The sequence below is a fragment of the Pinus tabuliformis genome, chromosome 1_1, assembly GCF_031772625.1.
Source record: "Pinus tabuliformis cultivar Carrire ecotype Pingquan chromosome 1_1, CPIR1, whole genome shotgun sequence".
NCBI lineage: Eukaryota > Viridiplantae > Streptophyta > Pinopsida > Pinales > Pinaceae > Pinus > Pinus tabuliformis.
Window position 1 is genome coordinate 307,732,739 of NC_142297.1, and position 24,269 is coordinate 307,757,007.

Here is a 24,269-nt window from a genome sequence, read left to right on the forward strand (position 1 = left end):
AGCAAGAATCAGGAGCCTAAAGGCAAAATTGAGCAAAGCGACAAAAGAGGCAAAGGAGGAAAAGGAGTAAGATCGGCTTCGAATCTTGGCCGAGGCTTCCTTGGCATAGAAAAGCACGTCATAGGGAACCTCCAGCCCAAATTTCAAAAAATTTGGGCAAATTTTGGTCACAGGCAAATTTTTTGGGCACAAAACAGGAAATTCCTCCCTGTGCGCCGCGCCACTGGCGTGACGCTAAAAATATAGAACTCTAATCTGGGAACAGCTTGCATATTTGGATTCAACGTCAAAAAATACTACTACTGGTGTCCGGGCTAGAAATTTTGACAAGTTTTGGGTATCCTAAAGGTCAAAAAACACCCAAAAATGGCCTCTCTGCCACTTTTTTGACACACAAAAAGCATCCCTGGGAGAATGAAGCTTTGGAGGGGAAAATGAGCTTCAAATTCAGAAATTTTAGTTGGGTTGGAAAGTATACAAGACAGGCTTTCCAACAAGCCCACTTGGCCATATTTTGGAAACCTGCAAGTGCCCCAAAACAGGCTCCAAAGTGGCGCGGCGCACAGGGGAAAAAACAACCAATTTGCTCCCGTTTTGTGAAATTTCTGGTTGCGACTTCTCCAAGTGGGCCTGGTCATCTACACTTCGGTTTTTTGGCACAAAAGGCGGCATTTAAAGATTTTTCTCTCCAGATGGGCATCTATCCAAGTGCCAAAAGAATGCAAAGGGTCACCACAGCCAAATGTCATGCTTGAGAGCGTTGCACCTGTAGCTGATGGTTGGCTCTCCATCTCCTTTTCAAAATGATTTGAGTAACTTCCCAGCCCCTGGGCATTCCATCTCTTCTCTACACTTTCTATATATTGTATGCAAGTTATTTGCAAAGGGTTGGCTAGCTTGTAACTTCTGGGAGACTGTGGGAAAGAAACTTTGTTTCTGCACTGTGTATTTTTGACAGAGGATTAATGAAAGGCAGCGGCTCTGTTTCATGAGATTCTTGTGGTTGTGAGTGTAGAAAATGTGTTCTTGTGTTCCATATGTATCTTATTATGTTTCATATTTCATTTCATGCTTCATTTCAGTGAAATTTTCTAAGTGAGATTAGGTAGAATTCAATTTATATTGCTCTGCCTATGGGAAAATTTCATGTGTAGTGTTATTCTTCTGTTGAAAAGGATTCATGCGACCATGCCCTTTTCACCCTCTTCAGCAATATTTTCATTCCATGTTATCTGAAGTCGAAATTGTTGTGCTTTCTGCCTACCTTGCCTCACGGAATAATATGTGCCTTCATTTTCAATTCTTTGTTCTTTGCTGAGCACCAGTCCCATATACATCCCAGAAGCTCGGTCACTTCATAAAATCTTTTCCAAAATCCCTTTTCACTTACTAGCCTAAGGTAAATATTGCATTGGAAGTCATCTCAGACCATTTTGCCTATCCATTCGCTGAGCGTGACTCAGAGAGAGCCCTCTCCTGCTCTGGTAGGGCTAGCTACCAGACTAAGCATGGTTTGTGGTTACCCTAATTTTTGCCTACCTTCAGCCTAAGGCAGATTTAGGTGCTAACATGTCCCATCCTTTTAAAATCAGCACAGTGGCTACTACATTTATGGAAACAATTCAAAAGCTTCATTGAAATACAAAGATTATAGTAAGTCATAGAGATCTCATTTTCACTCGAAATTTTTAGACAATTATTTTCTTGCCTTAGTACTCAAATAGGTCATAGCTCATATTATCATCCTTAATTTGATGGGAAGACTAATATAGTGAACAAACGTTTGGAAGGATATATTTGTTTCTTTGTATTTGATAAACAAACACAATGGGTCAAGTGGTTAGCTCTAGTTGAATGGTAGTATAACACTTTCTTCCATACTCAATAAAAAATGACCTCATTTATGGCACTTTATAGATATCACCCACCATACATCATATCTTGTTTAAGAGAAAATTCTAAGGTTCAAGAAGTGGAATATCACATTGACCATCAACAACAAGTTCTCCAACTCTTAAAGGATAACCTCACTCTGGCATGGAACTGAATGTAACAATAGGCAGATCAGCATCACAGTGAAAGAAGTTTTGATGTAGGTGATTGGCCATTTTACAGCTACAACGATACAAATAAATGTCTCTCACGTAAGCCAACGCAAGCTAAGAAGGATAATAAATTATCACCCAAGTGTTACGGTCCTTACAAGGTGTTGCAAAATATTGGTACTCTGTCATGCGAATTGGATCTTCCTGCATCTTCTTGAGTAATCCAAGTTTTCGATGTTTCATTCTTAAAGAAGGTTATAGGTGACAAGCTTCTAGTTCAAGCAATGTTGGTAGAACTTAACGATAAAGGAAAAGTCATATGTGAGCCCGAAACAGTCACGGAAGCAAGAACCTGACAGCTACAAAATTGATCAATTTAAGAGTATCTCATTAAGTAGAAGAACTTACCCGAATATTCCACATGGGAGGATGAGAGTTTTATACAGAAGCATCCAAAGCTACCTAAGCATTGAGGACAACACTTTTTTGAAGGAGAGGGGCATGTTAGGTCACTATAATACTAGTGTATCTTCCTTATTGTTTTGCCCATGTAGCCCCATAGTGTTATTGGTGTGCCCCATAGAAGCCTACTATTGTTATTGTTGTTTCCTTACATTAGTATTGTTACATAGCCTCTGATTATATTTTCACCCCTTAGACTCCTATATATACAAAGGAGGACTTGTCATTTGTATCATCCAAGAATTATTCATTTATGTAATGTAAAGGAGGCTCCCCCTCGAAGAGGATAATTTTCAAGTCGTTGATCTATCTATTTGTGAGTTGGTTGCATAACATATATTATTCAAGATATAGTCATTTTAGATCTAATAGATCTGATCCATTATCATACTCCTTGGTGCACATTTCTTTCAGATCAAACATGTCATCAATAACCCAGTACATGCACACTTAACACTTTGATCTCCATCTCCTTATATAGCGTAGGCCTTAGCCAATACCTTAGGCCAATTCCATAGTTATGTCGGTGTTATTCTTTGACGAGATCAAATATTCATTGTCACGCTCATTGCTATGGGCCAATGCCATGGTAAAGACTGTTGGTATTGAAAATACTATGGTGTGGAAACTGTACACGACTTTGTTTCACCATAGCCACATATGTATGTGGCCTTTGTTGATAGGACCTGCGTATACTTCTTAAAACATCAAATTTAAGCTTCCTCCATCTTTGAATTGATATTCCTTTGTCCAATATCTCTATCACATTTTGTTGCGGGTGGGAACACCTTGGGGTCTTGCATTGAAAACTCGAATAGAGGAGAGGGAAAACAACAACAAAAAAGTCACAGACAAATGATTTAAATGCTTATACTACTGAAATGGGAAGAAGTAACCTTACCCGAAAGTCCAACGTTTAGGTAGATCCCGTAGGGTTCAAACCTTTTGCTTCCTCCAATGCCTTTGAAACTTGTAAATTATCTAAGAAAATCATATACAACAACAGTAAAATAAAGCACATTCATGATATATACGTTATATCATATAAGGAAATGAAAAATTAGGCATTAATATAAGATTGATAAACAAATCACAACATGGATCAATGCATAAACATGATAAATATCAGGAATAGAACATTTCTTTATTGATGTAAGCTACAAGAAAGGCGGAAAACTACAACTTGAGTCTTTCTCCAACTCCAAGCGAAACCATCCTTTGGATCCATCCTCTCCCAGCCTCAACAGTCTTCTTCCATCAACATACACAAGGATATCATAAGAGGGATGAATGATATCTCAAAAGAGGAAACAAGAGATTCCTAAAGCTTGGGGAGTGCAAGAGGCACAGGGATTTGTTTAGACTCGATTAGGGATCAATCAACTATAATACCAATATCTCCTCTCTTCTCCCCTTAGGCCTTCCCATGGAGGTTTATTTATACTTCTCCAAGTTAGTTCTTTTACTTGGGAAATAGTTGGGCCACGTGCTATAGTAGGTGAGTAACAGGTAAAACTCTTAAACTCCACCCGAAATTAAGGATATTTATTATTTTTAAGTGTTTTAACACATATACACAAGTTGGGTATATGTTGATCTACGTGTATATTATTTTAAATCAGGGCCAAGTAGCGTATAGGAAATAAGACTTTGTTTTTTAGATTTTGGACCAAGTGTGGAAAGGAAGGGTTTCCCTTGGCCATAACCAGAGCATGAAATCTACCAACAATGGTAAATGGTTCTATCACACATACCCCCTAATATATGACCTAAGAAGGGGTACATGATGGTTGAAATGTATTAAGTGTATAGAAGGAATCATGCTGAGACCGAGGAGGAGTTCAGCATAATTCAGCCTGCCAATCCAGTGAAAGAGATCAGAGAGAAATTGTTGTCTGAGGTGGGCATACCAATGCTCAGAGATAGTAAAGCATGTTCACATGTTAAGTACAAAATTGGATTCAATATGCATATAAGTATAAAGGAACTGAAGATACATAATGGATCAATCGATCATATCCAATTAATTACATGTCTGAATATCACATATAAAGAACTGATCAATGATGCTAAAGTATGAAGTTGATTGCTAGAGTCATAAAGCTGATCCAAAAAGTACAAAGTCAAATGGTAGAATAAATGGTACTACACTACAACTCGGGTGCCAACATATAGGAGGTCATTCTAAGGAACTAAAACATATAAGGTGGATGGCATCAACTAGCAGCAACGGGAGAAAATGACAAGTGAACCAAGAAATGTTGATGCAAACTCGAGGCCTTCAGCAACCGATGTGGTACATTTCTACACAATGAGAATAAATGATCTGAAGTTGACCATGTGAGAAATCATTTTATTACCATTCTTTGATGTATATCGTTAAAAAACACGAGACTACTCACCAATGATGATGATGAGAGCCAAGGTACCGAGTACAATTGAAAAGGTGCAAATAAATGAGCTTTAGTTGAACACTTGTAATAATCTATCAATCAAGTGACAATGATGTTTTCCCACTGTCAATAGTGAAGGAGTTTGCCCCTAATGATAGAAAACCCTAAGGTACTACCAAATGGACTCTAGATCGCGTTCCTAAAGCAATGAGCTGAAGTCAATGGGAAAAGATCTGCTAGAAGGAAGGCATTAAGACATCATTCATCAGTCTAGTGTGAGTGTAACTCGTAGGCAAATAATGTGGAAGGAATCAGATGAATAAAAATGCAGTAACCCAACTGAAGCATGTTTATCGCATACACAAGATATAGCTAGATAGAAACCCTCTAAACCAACCAATAATGGAAGCTGACACAGAGGCGAGGAATCCACTAATAGGGTCAAATGGAAACCAAGTTACTGCATGAATCCCAATGTGTGATAATGAAAGTTGATGTTGAACACAAGGGAAACCACTCAGTCAAAGACCCATGTTATTGATCGATGTTGAGCACAGGATGACCTATCAATAATAAAAATAGGGCCAGGGTTCGTCTCTATATCCTCTCTCAAGGAAATATGTTGTAGTCGATAAGAGTAAGCCCCGCCAGCAAAAATTCAATGGAGACCCTCTCAAACCAGAATGAGCAAAGGACCAAATATCCGATGTCATAACGAACATGACTCTGACAGCGAGGGATGGTCGATTGAAAAATAGGTCAAGGGACACCGTAGAGAGGCCGACTTGGGTTTACTTCCATTGAAAAAAAGCATGACTCAACTGTAACTACATGGCAACATATGATAACTTTGTATAAGTTTTTCATGCAGGAGGCATAAGAAAACTCTCCATATGATTGGAAGAGATAACCAATCGGAGTAGTACTGACTCAATAACAAGGTTAGGCTCTCCTAAGTCAAACAAAATCCCATCCCAATGGAGGAAAGACTCATTTCTTGAGTGCTTTATTCAAGGGCAACACGACTGACTCAATTTACGATCAAATATGGAAATAATGTCTCGTTCCCGCTCTTTTTTGGAATATATAATTTTCTTTTTCTTTTTCATATTTATGAAGCTTGAAAAGGAATAAAGGAATTCTATAGTACAATGGAAAGAACGAGTGTTGAAAAAGGAGATTCTCTAGTTCCTAGGAGGGGAACATTCCTATGTTAAATGCAAGGTGGCGAAACTAGTCAATGACACTCAAAGGAATGTTCTTTCCACGGGTAAAAGGTGATGTCAAGTTGCAGAGGCTAAGTGATTGCAAGATTTTGGAGAATACATGGTCAAAAATGGCTTAAACACGATTCCAAGTGAAGTTGTCTCAAGGCCAAAAGGTGCAAATGGTCAACATGTAATGTAGCAATATAACTCGATGCAAAGGATCCTCTACGACATAAAGCTAGAAAATAGCGAAGAAGAAAGAGAATGAATCTCCAACACACAAGTCATGACAGGACTAAAGAGGACTCCTGAGCCTACTCAATATAGTAGAATGGGCAACATATGTCTGCAATGATCTAACTAAGATGCCCATGTAAAGGTTGGCTCTACCATCATATCATGATTTTATAAGTCGATGAGTGAAAATGGTTTTTGAATCAAGAAATAATGGGGTTGACCCTATCGGAAAAAATATCGCAGTATGGAGGCTAGTATGAAAATGCAGTGGAAAGTGATATTCCCTTACCTATATTCCAGTAATAAAGTGATACCTACCATGACGGGTCTGCAGTCATGGAACCGAAGCAATTTCCCATAAAACTCTCCAAAATATCTTGTAAAAACAACCCATTCCCAACAATCCAAGCCAAAATGTCAAAAAGTCCATAAAATAAAAACCAACTTAAGAAAAAATAGTTTCATTTTCCAACCTATATAAGGACTTTTGGACTCACAATTTTTTCATTTGTGTTTTGAGCAAGGAGCTGTGGAGAAAAACTCAAGCAAGCTTCCTCTATCAAATTCAACTGTTCAAATTTCTTCTAATCTTCCAGATAACCGTCTAATAATACTTGTTATAATTTTTTATGCTTTTTAGATGTTTTTTCATAAATTTTACTGTAGGAAATTATTTTTAAAATTTTCAGTCTACGTACACATGGGTTGGATACAGGTAACCTATGTATACTAAGGCCATATACGCGACTGTGTAAAAAATGAACCCACATGTACGTGGGTTTAAAATTTTAAACACGAATTCAATGATATGAAACATCTTTTTTTTGCAGGATGACAATTAGCTGGCATGAAAGAGGATGGAGGATCAAAATGCATTAGATGCTTTGAGAGGATGCATTTTCTTAAAATTATTCAAAATTCCAAACATGAAGGTGAATACTCGATTGCTTGAGTTGTTGATTCACTTTTGGAGTGCAGAAGAAGATGCATTTGTGATTGATCAGATGCCTCTAAGGATCGATATAGAAGACAATTATTTCATTATAGGTCTTTCCTGAAGGGGGGAGAGAGTGCACTCAACTGAAAGGACAAGAGGTAGTCTCAATGTAGAAGACTATGTCCACATATACTTTCCTCGCAACCCCGAAAATGTTGGAAGTCAGATTCCAATCAAGTATGTAGAGAGTTTATCATTGAGAATACTACTATTTACCATAGCCGGGCTAAATGGTTCTGCTACTCTACATCAGACTTCACATGTTTCTATGAGACTAACAATGGATTGCCTCACTGTTGTCTTTGATTGGTGTACACCTCTACTAACCAACATGAAGAAACAACTCACTTCCATTAAGAAGGGTTAGATGAAGAATTTCAGATACAGAACTATCTTATGTTCCTTCTTTTTCAAGAGATTACCTGGGCTTTATCCCAAGGTATTATCTACCATCAGTAGCCTGAGAGATCCATGGATGGGCAGATGGGCAGACTTCATGAAACGCCTAGGGAGAGGTGAGGTCCCTAGGATGACTTTTGATGATGGTTTTTTCCTTTCGTTGGATCAACAAGTCATTGCAGTCGAAGACTACCCCTATGCCAGAATGGATTTCCAAGGCGATCCAGATCTAGTATTTCCACCAGACGCAGCATGGGGTGCCATAGGTATAAATGGTTTTTGAATTTTTGAATTTCAAGATTTTTTGGATTTTCAATATAAATGAATTAAAAATCTTTTTAATGAGACAAGACACTTACAAAATTATTAATCATGTTTCAAATGTGGGACCAGTGAAACCTTATGGACTTCCTCGACATAGGCATCGTGGAAGAGATGCTGAAGGAGCGCAGTTGAGACTGAGAGAGTCCTCCATGCTGTCCAGAGAAGATTGGTGAGATTAATTCACCAAGTATCCATGGTTTCCATAGAGGACTTACTGGAGGAGATGCAACAACGCGTGGTAGGAGTACCACAGGACTAGGTGCAACTATTTTGGCTGTTATTTTCTTTCTAGCTGCTCATCCTGAGCATGATCGTTAGATAGATGATCAGATCTTTTTGTGATTAGACATGATGATGGGAAAAATCCCAAACTTTGTAGGTAATTTTGTCCCAATTTTTGTATATTATTTTGCACACAAAAACTCTATCTATATGTAGATGGTTTTATGATGACCATATATACAGATGATACTTCGATTATTTTTTATGTTTTAATGTGATGAATTATTTATATGCCAATCCAATTCTTGATTAGCAATAGAATTTGCTAAGGATTTTTATGATCATGGGATGTGAACAAACGTGATGTAAAAAAATGATCTTTCCAATAAGCGTACTCTCAGAAATTGGCGATACAAATAAGGATCTCGTACCACATAGATATTATTCCAATGAGATATGACTAGTTTTGAATACAAATAAACTACTGATGAATCAATATCAAGAGTTATCGCTTCATATAGAAAATTAATAACAGCAGTATATTTGGCAATATTATTTGAAGTGGGACCGATACATACTCCTCTCGAAACCATCAACTCACCAAATGGATAATAAATCACCCAAGTTGCAGAAGCAAGGTCCTGGGTGTGTCTACTAGCACCATCGACGAACACTATATATATCAAATAATCCATCAATACTTGCTAAAGCATATCAAAAATATCAACATCACTAAAACTGATAGATAGATATGTACAATCATACAATATATACAAACAAGTAAATTCTCAACCGAAGCCTAAGAAAAGTACTTCTTAAGGTAGAGCTCATTTCTGGGCTCCGCCAACTTTTTTCCTTCAAAATAAATGAATTCATAAGCTCCCTTTTTCAAAACTTACTTAACAATGAAGGAACTGTACCACATAGACTTAAACTTGCCTACCCCCAAGGCACCTTTGTCTTGATCATAAACCAAGACAAGGTCGCCTTCAGAAAAAAATCTAGGATGGAAAAAATTATCGTATTGAGTTTTTACACTCTTTTTATGAGCTTTGTTTACGGTGGTAGCATCTCGACTCTGCTCATCAAGATGTTCCAACCAAACGGCGTGTTCTTTGAGACTAGAAGTCCCAGGAAGAAGTTTAAAAGCTATTTTAAGGGAAGGAATTTCACATTTGACAGGAAAAATAGCTTCCTACCCATAAACCAGTTGAAAGAGAGAAAAACCATTGACAGTCTTAACTGACATTCGTATCCCAAAGGTGTCGAATATAACATGATGTGCCAATTGGATCTAGCTTTGTTAATCATTCTTTGCAATATGATTTTAAGGGATTTTTTCATGGCTTCAACCTACCCATTAGCCTGATGATAATATGGAGATGAATGGTCCTACCACTAACCCAACTTGAGAGCCAATTCAAACATGAGTTGATTTTGGAAATGACTGCCATGGTCAATGATAATTTCTTTAGAAATACCAAACAAGGAAATAACTTGATTGAAGAGCAAAAAGTTCATTGTTTCAATGTTATTCCTGAAAGTAGGCATAGCTTGAGCCCCCTTAGTAAAGTAGTCTACAACCACGATGATATACTTGTGATTTCTTGTTGAAGGCGGATTACAAGGAGTAAAATCAATGCCCCACTTTTTGAAAGGATCGACGGTGATCATAGGGAAAAGCAGAACTGGATGTGCACACATTTTTCAAGTATAAACCTGACAAGGATGGTATCTCTTGACCACTTCAAAACAATATTTTAAGATCAAAGGCCAAAAGTAGCCTGCTCACAAAACGATTTGGGTTGTAGCAAGCCCAGATAAATGATCACCACAAGCTCCATTGTGGCAATAATTAAGCACTAACTCAGCTTCTTCCAAGGTTAAACAACATCTAAGGATTGAATCAATATCGTGACGATATAAAGTGTCACCTATAATAAAATAATTTTTAGCAAGGTGATGCAATTTTCTATGCTCGTCCTTGGAAAAAGAGGGTAGAAACTTTGAAGTTTGGAGATATATAATGATATCTCCAAACCAAGGATCTTGTGAGGAAATAAGAAATAGATTTTCATCAGGAAAATTTTCTTCGTGAATGATTTCTTCCTCACAAGGAAGCTCTGAGATCAGCTCTATAAATACTAAAGATTTCTTAAATTTAGCCAGCATTAATTCAAGGTCGAATTCTTGTCAAATGAAAATCCATCTATTATATTTTCCCCTGATCACTCGCCTACTGAGGACAAACACAAATGGATTGATGGGTCTTAAGATGAAAGTTTTGTGAAGCAGAATATAATGTCGAAGTTGTTGGACAGCATGAACAGCTGCCAAAGCTAATTTCTCAATGGTAGAATAGCGTGTTTAAGGACCAACCAAGCCTCACCTCAGATAGTAGATTAGATGGTCACATAAGGAATCATCTTCGTGAACCAGAACCATACCAATAGTTGATTCTGCTGCAGCAGGATACAAGATGAAATCTTTGCTATAATCAGGTGGACTCAACAAAGGAGCAGAGGTTAATGCTATTTTCAAAGCATCAAAAGGTCGTTGCGTGAAATCATCCCATAAAAATGGGACCCCTTTCTTAAGAAATCACATAAATCCTTTTGTGATCTCGGCATAAATGGCTATAAATATCCTCAAGAAATTTCCTTTTCCTTGGAGGCTCTGAAGTTGACGTATACAAGATGGGGGAGGTGACTGAAGTATTGCCTCAACCTTGAAGGGATCTACACGAATCCCCTCTGTTGACATGATGAATCCCAACAACTAAATGTATGTGACCGCAAAAATGAACTTATTCGGATTCAACCGGATTTTATAAAAACGACATCGTTCAAAAATGAACTGAAGAGGTTTAGGATGATCAATTCTCTTTCGAGAATGAGGAGCTAAATCATCTAAATATGCTTCGATAATGTGCTTGATGTCATGAAAAGCATATGACATGGCCTACTGAAAAGTAGTTCCAGCATTTTTGAGGCCAAAAGGCATCCTTTTGTACGCAAATGTACCCCAAGGACAAATAAAATTTGTCTTGTGCTGATATTTTGAACGGATAGTAATTTTGTTATAACCAGAGAATCCATCCATAAATGAAAAAATCTCATTACTTGCACATTCATTAATAATCTGATCAATAAATGGCATGGTGTAATTGTCCTTAGTACAAGCCTTATTTAGGTCCCTAAAGTCAATGCATAAGTGAATCGTTCCTTTCTTTTGTCTACAAGGACTGGATTAGAGACCCACTGAGTTAAAGCAACGGGTTATATGAAACCTTGCTTAAGCAGCTTCTCAACCTCAGATTTGATAGATTCTTCTTTTCTAGGGTTAACCGATTGAAGGTTTTGACAAATATCTTTTTCATTTTCGTATGTTTTGATCTCATGATGGACTATATATGGATCTGTTCTAGGCATTTCCTCATAAGACCAATAGAATACATCATGAAACTCTTTAAAGAGATTGGTATAAGTTTGAATTTCTTCAGGGGAACAGCCAGCTCCAATGAAGATATTTTCAATAATGTTGGGATTCCTAGAGATGTTCACCGGTACAGTTTGTGAGATAACAGACATGTTACCTTTGGCAGAAAAATGTGTTGGGGCCAAAGGGTTTAAAACTGCATGAACATCACTAGTAGAAGGACTGGACAAACTTGAATTTACTTTCCACAAATGAGGAAGGAAATACGAATGATGATGCAATCATTCCATGGTCTTTCAACACCCATCATTTCTTCTAGAATTTCTTCTTCGGATGGCAAGACATTATATAAGCAGTCCTTAGCAGATTTCGAATCGAGAGACCAAGCCGAAGCCACATCTCCATCCAACTCCTTTGGTGAAAAGGGAGTAGGATTGGAGTCTACAGAGTTAACAATAGACTGATAAGCAATTTCTACTGCAGACATGCCATTCCACCTACCTGCCCCTTAGCTAATGTGGTGGTAGATGTGGTTAAGGGGAAAGGGTCTGAAAAATAATGAGGTCTAAAGAACTCTCTTAGAAAAGGTCCCTTGGAGGATGAAATATCATTAATTCTATCTATAGGAGTAGGAAGATAAAAAGTACCCATTAAGGAAGAGTGCATTCCAACTCCTAAATTCTCTATAGGCTGCTTGGGATTGTCCACTGATGGAACAGTAGACTCAGAAGATGCGTGGGAGTCACCTGGAGAATAATCCATCTGATCAACCTTTACAATTCTCCCTTCATGAGGAAAACAAAGGATGCGAAATAAAGATGATACAATGACATCCATCTCATAAATCCAATTCCTTCCTAAAAGGCATTTGTATTCCAGAATCACATCAACTATCTCTACTTCAATATTTACCACCTTTCCCCCAACAGAGATGGGAAAGGCTAGGATAATCCTGTGCGGCCTATGAGAATGACCATCAAATGTTGTCAACAAAGTTGGTGAAGGAACATCTTGAGGTGATCCAATAGCCTTCCAACATGATATGGACATTACACATGTGGAAGCTCCCTCATCGATTATAGTTTGAAAGATATTGGTCTTTCGATATGTAGACTTTATCTAGAAAGCCATATGATGTGGGAGTCTTTTCTTAGTGTTTGACATATCGAATGTAAGCACAAGAGAATTTTTTGAATCAATTTCTCCGATCGCAGTGAGTAGCACACTCCTTTATTTGGGGCATAGCTAGAGTACCTCTAACGCCGACATAGCATAGGGACTCCGAGCTAGATCTTCTACAATCGAATTGTTCTAGGGTGCCCTAGCATTAGGTTTAATGGTCGAGCATTTTTTAGAGCCTTTCAGCATCTGAGGTATAGACTCAACAAAGGGCCTCTCAATATGGAGTGGTTGTGAAGCATCAAAAGCAGAATTAGCCTTAGATGACTTTGTTTCACCATAATCATGTGATTGCGTAGAAATGTCGACATGTGAACTCATAATGTAGACATCTGATGTATTATCCCTTTCCTGGTTGCCCCCAGCGGGGGTACCAGTACTAGAGTTTGCGCTAGCAAGTAAATGTTGTCCTTGGGGAAAAGGGTTAGTGAGGATAGCCTAGGAGCTAGAAGACCCTTTCTGAACTAATAAGTGCTGAGCATCTTGGATATTAGGGAAAGATGAGTCAAATCATCTCCATTGCACAACTTCCATGGAAATTTCACTTTTTTCTTAAACTCTTTCCTACCCCCTCCACCATCATTGTTTGGTTTTTTACATTACCCTTCCCATCGTGGTTCTTTTGCTTACCTCGTCCTTTCCTCTTTCCATCAGATTATTGGTTTCCTTTGGGGTTAGAGTTTTGGATGGAATTTATAAACGTAGGTTGAGAAGGCATAGGTGTTGATGGCGATGCCTACATAGAAGAAGAAGTTTGTAAACACAACTGTTGCAATTTATTTAGCAAGTTAGCCATGTTAGCATCAATCGATCTGACTACCTTGTAGGCATGAGGATTTGGCTTCAGCTTGGCTATATCAACCTTGGACCTAGGAGCATTAGATAGAACTTTTTGAAGAACCCTAGATTGAGAATATATAAGTTGTAATTGTTGGGCCCTAAAAATAGCATGTTCTTGAGTGAAAACACCAGAGAGTGACACATCCTTAGAGATATCAGGTTGTAGAGATTTAAGAAACCATTCATGAAGGAATTCTTGTGGAATATCGGCTTTAATGAGCCTCTTCCTTCTCCTCCATTATTGGATGTGATATGAAATGTGGGTTGCCTGATTCTGGTGAAAATTAGCCAACAACTCATTTCCAACATCATAATATACAGGCAACAGAAAATGGTTCAAAAATATTGTACCCAAATTGCCGAAAGAAGCGAAGGTGCCCCTCGGAAGTTCAACGCACCACTTAGATGCATTTCCAGTTAGGGTACATTGGAATAAAATCAACCTGATTGAATCATCAATGAGGGAGTTTTACGAACAACATAAGTGGAAAGTGGTTGCATGGTCACCTGGATCTTCACCAGTCTTCCCTTCAAATTTAGGTATCTCAGAGGGAAGTTTGGTCGGAGTCGGAGGCCAAACTGGGTTATATATAATTGGATCATTAGTCAATTTAGAAATATCTGACAAGTTTAACGTTTCCAAAAAAGGTAGTCACGGAGGACCCTGATGATTCCACCTGGTGTGGGTGCAATTCCCAAAGTTTTGAAAAGAATGCCCTGGATTTGTGAAGGCACCAGGTTGCCTAAAGTAATTCATAGACCCACCTAAACCATAAGGAGCCCCTTGTGGTCCAAAATAAACCAGAGTTTGACCAAATCCTACCAAAAAAATTTTGTAGCCAATGGAATTGCCCCTTAGAGAGGTGTTAAAGGGTTCCATACATGAGCATAGGGATAAAAGTTTTGGAATGAAATGAGAGAATAATATGGCATATTCCCCTATTGGCCGAAGCAATATTTATTCCTGGCTCTAATTCCACTAACCGCAGGGTTCGTACAACCTTGAAAATGATTATAACTTTGACCGGTAGAGGGAAAAGATATTGATCCTACAGACGGGTTGGAATGTGGTATATGACCACTCCCAAAAGAAAAAGCATGAAAAGAAGCTGACCCACTTGCAATCAAAGTCATGGATGTGGAGGCAACTGATGGAATACTTAACGAAACCGAAGGAATAGTGTTGGTTGACATTCCAAAAGGGAAAAACCCAATGCTAGAGGAAAAATCTTGAGTACCCCCACTAGAAGATGGAATGGAAGTAGATTCCAATATAGTAGTGCTAGCAGTAATGGAAGGTATGGAAATCAATTCTCCTCCTTGTAAGGATACATGAATTTTCATACTAATAGCACTCATGGTGGATGCCATGCTTCTTGCAGTGGTCATCAAAGGAAAATATTGAAAGAAACCTAGGCTTCAATGCTTGGTGGTCGGAGTCCCAACATATAATAAAATGTCTGGGTGATTGGGAGGAAGAGGAGAACTAAAATCCAAAAGAGACTCTTGAAGCTTTTCGACCTCAATAACGTCTTCTGGCTAGAAGAGGACTCTTGAAAGCACTGGAGTGTTCCTCTCCAACCTTTTTCTTGTACCAGGTCTATCGTGTAAATCAATAACTCTAACCGGAAGATCAATCTTCGATGTTTCTGCTACCACTAATTGAATATCACTGGAAGAATTTCTCCTAAGCCTTTGAGGAGAAGGCTCAATACTCGTACGTGAAATCCCATGAAGCCTCCTAGACCGACAAACTGGTTGATTAGCCACTTTTAATTATTTTTAAGAAATATAATTAAAGGCTCAAAAATTTTTTAAAGCTAGGTCAACTAGGAGCAAAGAAAATTTTCTAAAAAATTCCTAAAGATACATTCAATCAAACTACTTCCAAGTATTTCTACTCTGGGTGATGAGGACCAGACACCAAAATACAAGAAATTGAAAATAAAGGGCCTTTCAAAAATAGTCTAGGTAATGATAGCCCAGGCCTACTAGCAGAGGTAATAGAAACAGTTACTTTAACCTTAAAACAACAACCTTTTCCGGTGAAAGTGCCCATTCTTTACAAGGGTACCCTCCAGAAGTATTGATTAGTGTGATGCAACGTCTGCCTTAGGTGCCATGAGATTCCCCTTCGCAACCACCTATGTCATCCCTAGGAAAGGAAACTATGCGCACCAACTCGTATCAAAATCTGGGTAGAAAAGTCATTAGGTGGGAACCAACAAGTAGGATAGGGGGTATCTCTGTTCCTTGTCTTCACTCTCCCTCATGTTTAACTCCCAGTCACAGAGCTTTCATGGTGTTTATGATGATATTGGATTCCGCTCGTTGTCCAACTTCTATGTTGGATAATTTGAGTGGCCTTGGAGAGTTACCTCTCCACTCACCTATTCCAAGGTCCTAAAGAACTTAAACTTGTTGGTGTTCATTAATGATAAAAATAAAAAATTCCTAGTTCTTCTTATTAGATAACTTGATTTAAGAGGGTTGTTCTTTAAGTCAAGGGTATAATGAGAGTGAAACTTATGATGTTTTTGATGCAAAAGAAACCAATAGAAACTTAATTATATGCATGCATTTATTTTCTTTCGATGAAGAGGGATTTCTACGTGGTTATATGAAAAACTTATATAAGAAAAATCCTTTTTCGCTTCTTTTCATAAACACTCCACAAGCACTCAAAATCTAGAAAAGACTAAGAACACTCATGATGCAAACTAACCTAATGAAAATTTAAATGACGATGCAAGATCCTATGAATACTCACAACATATGCAAAAGTGTTTCTTTATAAGGTCAATAAGCCAACTTGACAATGAAGAGGGCACAAAATTCAAGAACAAATTTCCCTCAAAACCAAGCAAAACAAATTGACAAAAAGATCACAATTTTTGAAAAAACAAAACCAAAAGAAACCAAAGAAACAAAAGCTTGGAAATAAAAAGAGAAGAAAAATCTATGTTTTTGTCTTTTTCCTTTTAATGGAACTAAAGAAACGTTTGAGGTCACGAAAAGAACTACTAAATACCAAAGATCAAGAAACAAGCACAAGGAGTCCTTATATTTTGCAAGTTATAAAACTCATTAATAAATTAAACTTGAAACAAGAAGGATTACAAAATTGCACAAACTGACTCGAACAATAGTAAAGGACTTCAACAAATTGCCAAAATGTCAAGTAAGAAAAATTCCCAAGATTTCCAAAGAGACATTGAAAAAGCATGAAAAGAAACAAGGCCAAACCAAAAGCTTGCTCCAAAAGCAATCCTAGGCCAACTAGTCTTTTCACTAAGAACAAGATTTGAAAATGAAAAGTTGCAATAGAACAGAATTCTACATAGAGTGGATGACCAAAAAATAGCAGAAGTCACCAGGAAGCATACATAACTGAGCAAAATAATTTGAAAAAAATACACAAAATTATGTATACGCGATTGTGTAAATACACATAGGCATGCACACACATTTCAAACACAGTAAACGCGTGTATACGTGAGTCTACTTGAGGAAACTAGCATGTATACGTGACTGTGCTCTAAGAAAGAAGCATATAAATGACTCAATCAAGAAAAAAAAAATCAAGGTCTGATTCAAAAGATGAGACTTGATGCCTGGGAAGCTAATAAGTCAAATATCATTGTAAAAGCAAGCAATCAAGAAAACAAACCCTTATTGAGAACAAATAACCCAAACTACGAAAAACATGAATGTTTTCCCTAGTGGAGTCGCCAATTTTGTTGTGGGTGGGAACACCCTAGGGTCTTAGGTTGAAAACCCCAATAGATCGGAAGGCAAATAGTAGCAAGAAATGTAGAGACAAACGATTTAAATGCTTATACTACTGAAATGGGAAGAAGTGACCTTACCCGCAGGTTCTATGTTTGGGTAGATCCTGCAAGGTTCAAACCCTCTGCTTCCTCCAATGCCTTTGGATCTTGTAAATTATCTAGGAAACTCATATACAACAGCAATAAAATAAATCATATTCATGATATATACATTAGATCATATAAGAAAATGAACAATTACGCATTAATATAAGATTTATAAAGAGATCACAACATGCATAAATGCATAAACATGATAAATATCAGGGACTGAACAACATTTCTTTATTGATGTAAGCTACAAGAAAGGTGGAAAACTGCAACCTGACACTTCCTCTAGCTCCAAGTGGAACTGTCCTCTGGATCTGTCCTATCCTAGACTCAGTAATATTTCTCCATCAACATACACAAGGATATCTCAAAAGAGGAAACAAGAGTTTCCTAAAGCTTGGGGAGTGCAGGAGGCACAGTGATTTCTTCAGACTCGATCAGGGATCAATCAACTATAATATCAATATCTTCTCTCTTCTCCCCTTAGGCCTTCCCATGGAGTTTTATTTATACTTCTCCAAATTAGTTCTTTTAGTTGGGAAATAGTTGGGCCACGAGCTATAGTAGGTGAGTCACAGGTAAAACCTGTAAACTCTACCCGAAATTAAGGAGATGTTTTATTTTTAAGTGTTTTAAGACATATACGTTGGTTGGGTATATGCTAATCCATGTGTACACACTTTTAACACAGGGAAAAGTAGCGTATAGGAAATAAAACACTTTTTTTTAGATTTTGGACCAATTCTGGAAATGAAGAGTTTCCCTAGGCCATAACTAGAGCATCAAATCTACCAAGAGTGGTAAATGGTGCTATGACACAATTGCACTGTCCTATATAATCATTCTTCTACCATCATGTTGACAAATTTATCAAGTAGGTTCCCATCAAGGACAACACAGTAGTCATAATAACAACAATGTCCCCCTTTGGACTTGATGGCAACCACTTTGGTGTTTTCTCACCACCACCTGTAGATACTTGCAACCACATGTATAGGTATACCAATCTTCTCTCCCAAGTCACCAAGCATTCCCAAACACTAATAGTCTCTCCCCCTTTGACATCAAGGGCAAAAGGATGACCAATGTTGAATGAAGATGTCTTTTGTAGTCTGATGTGGCTGAATATGAGCACTGACCATGCTCCCCATAACCATGTGCTAAAACTTATAGAGGATATACAAATAAGTAGATGATTCTATGGCTCAACCAAATTTGACCTTTCCTATCACCAAAGACTCATGATTACATCAATGATAGTGGGGTTACATCTTTGACTCAACATTACTTCAAATGCCCAAAATAATGGGATTACGTACATGATGAACTTGACATCAATAGTTCAATCATGATTGAATATAACAATTTACATCACGAGTCTTTATATGAACTTTACATCAAGATATAATTATGACATTTATAACCAAAACAAAATACCTCAAAAAAACCATCATAGTCATCAGCAACTATCGTACACCATATAGGATCTGCACCATAAACATTAAGTGTGACAAAAAACACTTTAAAAAATATGTGTCTTTAGCAACACCATCCATGATATATACTTATCATGAACATCATCATACCAGAATGGTAAAGAAATCATAATGCCAGAATGCACTATTAGAAGCATAACAAATGCTGCCCTTGAACTGGTGCCAATTGTTCATTGTGAGATCTTATCACATTAACACATTCATTAGTTAGGACATCAAAGTATCTTCATCAATTAGCAAGTTAATCAAAGCACCAATGTCATATTGCAGCAACTCATAAACCATCATAAGACAATAGCATTTCTAAGTAGCATGTGAGCAATAACAGACTATAACCAATCAACATTAGGACCATAATGCCAAATAATAATTGTCTGAATCATATCGGAGTCTTTCCCTATGTCTGTCCGATTGTTTCTTCATCATAGAGAAACATAAATAATTGTGTAGAATAGGAATCACGTATATACACAATTATCCTTCATAATATCTACGTATAGAAAGAAAAATGTCAAATTTCTCATAACTACAGCTCCCACTGAGCCTATACTATCTGTACCTATTCACTGTTACTACATTAGATGTACTATCAGTAATATAAGAAACATGAATATCAAATCAACCATGGGAGTCACCATTAAAACAACATATGTATTTCTCCCTCTGAATATGAAATATCTATCAGAATAAGTTCAAGTGGTTTACTTGAAGTACCTTCTTTCGCATTAAACTGAATCAACATGATTTGCGTATGGTAATTTACGGTAGAGAGGGGTTAGGGAAGTCACAAATTGCTCCCATTCTGCTTGACTTATGTAGTTGACTGAAGATTAGGTGTCTCAATCTTATATTCCTTTCTTCTTATTTGCTCAAGTGACAATGTTCTAAAATACCTTCCAAGACATGGACATTACCTAAAGTTTCATTCCCTTTATTATGATCTTACATGTATCGAGATTTCGTACCATATAATTCTTTGATCTAAAAAACACCTTATTCCCTTGATCACATATCTAAATAACACTCAATAATTTATGTTTTAATCCATCAAGAAACAAAACATTTCCAGCTTTAACCTTTTCTCTGAGGAGACAAGTTAATTTTCCTTTGATAGGAGGAGGTGAATTATTTCCAAATGTTACATTCTTTTCTTTCTTTATTTCATTAAATGACATAAAATTATATTTACCACTTGTCATATGTCTTGAACATCCACTATCAATGTGCCACATATTTTCTTGATCTCCTACATATAATGCTAAATCACAATTCTCATAATCTATGGTTTTCTTTTTCCATACTTTAGATGTTGTTGCTCTTTGTTCATTCTTAAGAGTATATCGTATTTTTCTTTTGGATTTAATTTATCTATGCCCAAATTTATTTGAAAAGGAACATTTAGAGTGATATTAAAGAGATGAGAAGGTATTGTAAGAGTATTTCTTTAACCCAATCTTATTCTTTTGTTTTGTTTCTTCTCTAGTCATGATAGTTTTATAACCAACACATTGAGCAACCTTATGACCAAAATTATGACAAGCGAATCATTGACCATTAAAGTAAAATTTCTTGGGATTGTACTACCTTCTTATGTATCTTACCCTTTGATTGAGATAGGGGTGATTCATATGATAAACATTTGATCCTTTATTCCTTTGTCTAGAGTTGGAATTTTGTTGATTTGTTCCTTTTGCTGCATTGAGATAGCTTCTTGTACCTATTTCAAAACATTTTACAATTTTTTATGATTCTCCATTACATGTGAGACCTCTTTTTATAAGTGGACAACGTTGTACTTTGATGATTTCTTCTAAGGTATCAGATCCTTTAACAAATCTAAGGTTTAGAATTTTTTCTTTCTCATGTCCCTTCCTATGGCTTCTAGTTCTAAATTTTCATTATGCCTCTCCTTTTCTCGGATTTGTTTCTTCTGAGCACCTTATGCTAATTTAGCTTCTTCTAAACAAATTTTAACATAAGCTATTTCCTCTATAATATTATACTTTTCTTCTAGGGAATCCATAAAGAGATCATCAATACATTTATCTTAAAATGCCATAAGTAATTGATATTCTTGATCGGACTCACCTTCTTCTCCATTTGAAAGACCATCAATATCTTCCAATGTGTAGAAGCTTCTCTTTTTTTCGAACCTTCCTCTAAAATTTACTATTGTTGATTTTTTCCCTTTCTCGTGGTTTTATTTATAAGGGAATTTAGGAACATAGTGACCAACTCTTCCACAATCAAAACATTTGAAAGGAAGCTTACCTATGAATCTACCAGTACCTACTTGGAGTTTCTTTACAAAATTTTCCTCTTCTTCATCTGATACATATCTTGATTCCTTGAGATCATCCTTTTCCTTTCCTTTAGATGTAGCTTTGAATGCAGCTTCATGGATATATGAGGAACATCCCTTTCGCATTTCGTAGGCTATTAAAATCCCATGAAGTTGCTCAATAGTAAGGTTCTTCAAATCCTACATTTCTTCAATGGCAGAGAATTTCAAATTGAATTTTGGGGTTAATTTTCTCAAACAGTGATGATTATTTCATTTCATCACCAATATATCTCATTTAATTAACGATCTCATCTACCCTAAGAAGGAAACTTCCAATATTTTCATTATTATGCATTCTGAGACTTTCATATTGAATTATAAGAGTTTGAAGTTTGGCACTTTTTACCTTCGTGTTGTCTTCATAAATTTGGATGATCTTGTCCCATATAACCTTTGTGGTATTCAACTTCAAGACTTTGAAAAATTTTGATTCCTCCAATCTTCCTAACAAATCATTGACATTCTTTTCATTGGTCTCATACCTTTTCTTTTTTGCTTCATCTGCGGAATGGACGATGGATATCGATAGTTTCCTTCAACGATTCCCCAAACATCCACTCCAAGCCACTATAGGTAAGCTCTTGTTCTAACTTTCTAGAAAGCTAGAATGGATCCATTAAACAATGATGGCCTGATAGATGTTGCTCCCTCTTAGTTTCTCATCTTGATGAATCTACCTTTAAGCGATCAAGATTCTTCTAAAGGACCTGCTTTGATAGTAATTGTTAGGAAAAATACTAGGGGTGGCGGTAGGGGAATTAGTGTTTTAAACTACTAAAACTTTTCTTTTGTTATAAAGATTTTTGTGTGAATGTTATGAAGTAAACCTGCATATGTACATGGTTGAGATGAAGACAAGTATCATATATTTAGTTCACTGACTTTTTCAGCTAATTTATCATATGTTTAACTTGAGCCAGTATAGAAGTAGTTCATTAAACATTAATTAAATAGTAACCATGTGCAATAAGAACAAAATAATCCATCACACACAAGCAACACATGAACACCAGGATTTTTAGGTGGAAACTCAATGTGGGAAAAACAACCACCATTTTTGTCATATTTGTCTTCTTCTTTTATTATAAAGAGAAATTTCTAACAAAATAGTACTAGAGAAGACTTGTACTAGTATGCAGGCACCCACCTGCGAGAGGCTACTACCTTCTCTCATTTCCAGGTGCTACTAGCAAGAAGCTACAACCCCCTTATACGATATTCTTTGTGGATCACCTTTTAGAATGTTTCAAACTCTATCCATTCCAAATATAAAATAACAATGGTGAAACTAACACTATACCAAGTCACCTAATCACTGAACCAATTGTATCATCAAGTCAAACATATAAATAACGTGTTCAAACAATCAGACAAACTTATATAATTGTATACCCTTTCATCAGAATACCAGACCACATAATGTTCATCACTGAAACCAGAATCTGTCACTACAAACCCTGTCTAAACACACGTCTGAATAAATAAACTATTGTTCTTACTCATACCTAACTTATGTGTTTCCCCTTAATAATACTCGCCTACAGATCTCAAAATATTGATAGTTGAATCTCTATCCCTTTACCATTGAATCAATCACCCAAACAGATACTGAAGCCAACATAAATCACTGAAACAAATATACATTATCACCTAGCATCATCATCACAAGTTAATAATTTACCTGAAAATCAATTCACGTCAAACAATATTGTCAAACACAGATAATTATAAGAGACTTCATTGAAAGACAACAACAAACATAACATAATAGATCAACCATTATCATCATCTCATACTGCAAACCCCTACTAGATATCTGCAACTCTTACAAAGAACTTTTGCATATGTATGAGCCTTTTATTCTTGACACCTGCATACATATCTATCTATTCTGTAGAATGTATACATGACTATCTAGTATCAGATCGACGTATGTACATGATTTTTTTGAATCACGCTTGTGTAAAAATATGTAATTACTTAGTCAAACCTTCGTTGCACACCAGTAACCTATCAAACCCAAATCTTGGCATACACCATAAGAGATATACAACATAAAATCATAATCATAGATCTATCAAACCATAAGAATATTATTCAATATATATTCATTTCAAGTCTAATAGATCTTATCCATGATCATACACCTTGGTGCACACTTATTTCAAATCAAACCACTCATCAATAACCCAATGCATGCATACTTAGCACTTTGATCTCCGTCTCCTTATATAGCCTAGGCCTTAGCCATTACCTTAGGTCAATTTTGTTGTTATGATGATGGTATTCTTTGAAGGGATCAAATATTTGTTGTTGTTCTCATTACAATGGGACAATAACATGGTAAAGACCTCTAGTATTAAGAATACTATGTTGCGGAAACTATACGCGACTTTTCTTCACCATACCCATGTATGTACGCATTCTTTGTTTACAAAACCTGCGTATACTTCTTAGAACATCACCTTTACCCTTCCTCTCTCTCTGAACTGATATTCCTTTGTCCAATATCTCTATCACATCTGTATTGGCATGTATACTCATTTTGCTACCATTACTTTGACATATTTATCAAGTAGGTTTCCATCAAGGACAACACATTAGTCATAATGCCAACATTTCGACTCTAATTTCCCATCTATTTTTTCTTGCCACGTGCTTGTCACATATTGAGATTACAACACTTTCTTCAATCTGTGGAGGAGTCTAAATTGTAGAGAAATTATCCATAACATCATTCTTGGGGATTATCAATTTACACACATAATCTATGTAACTTACGGCACTTCAAGTGAGCATCCTTT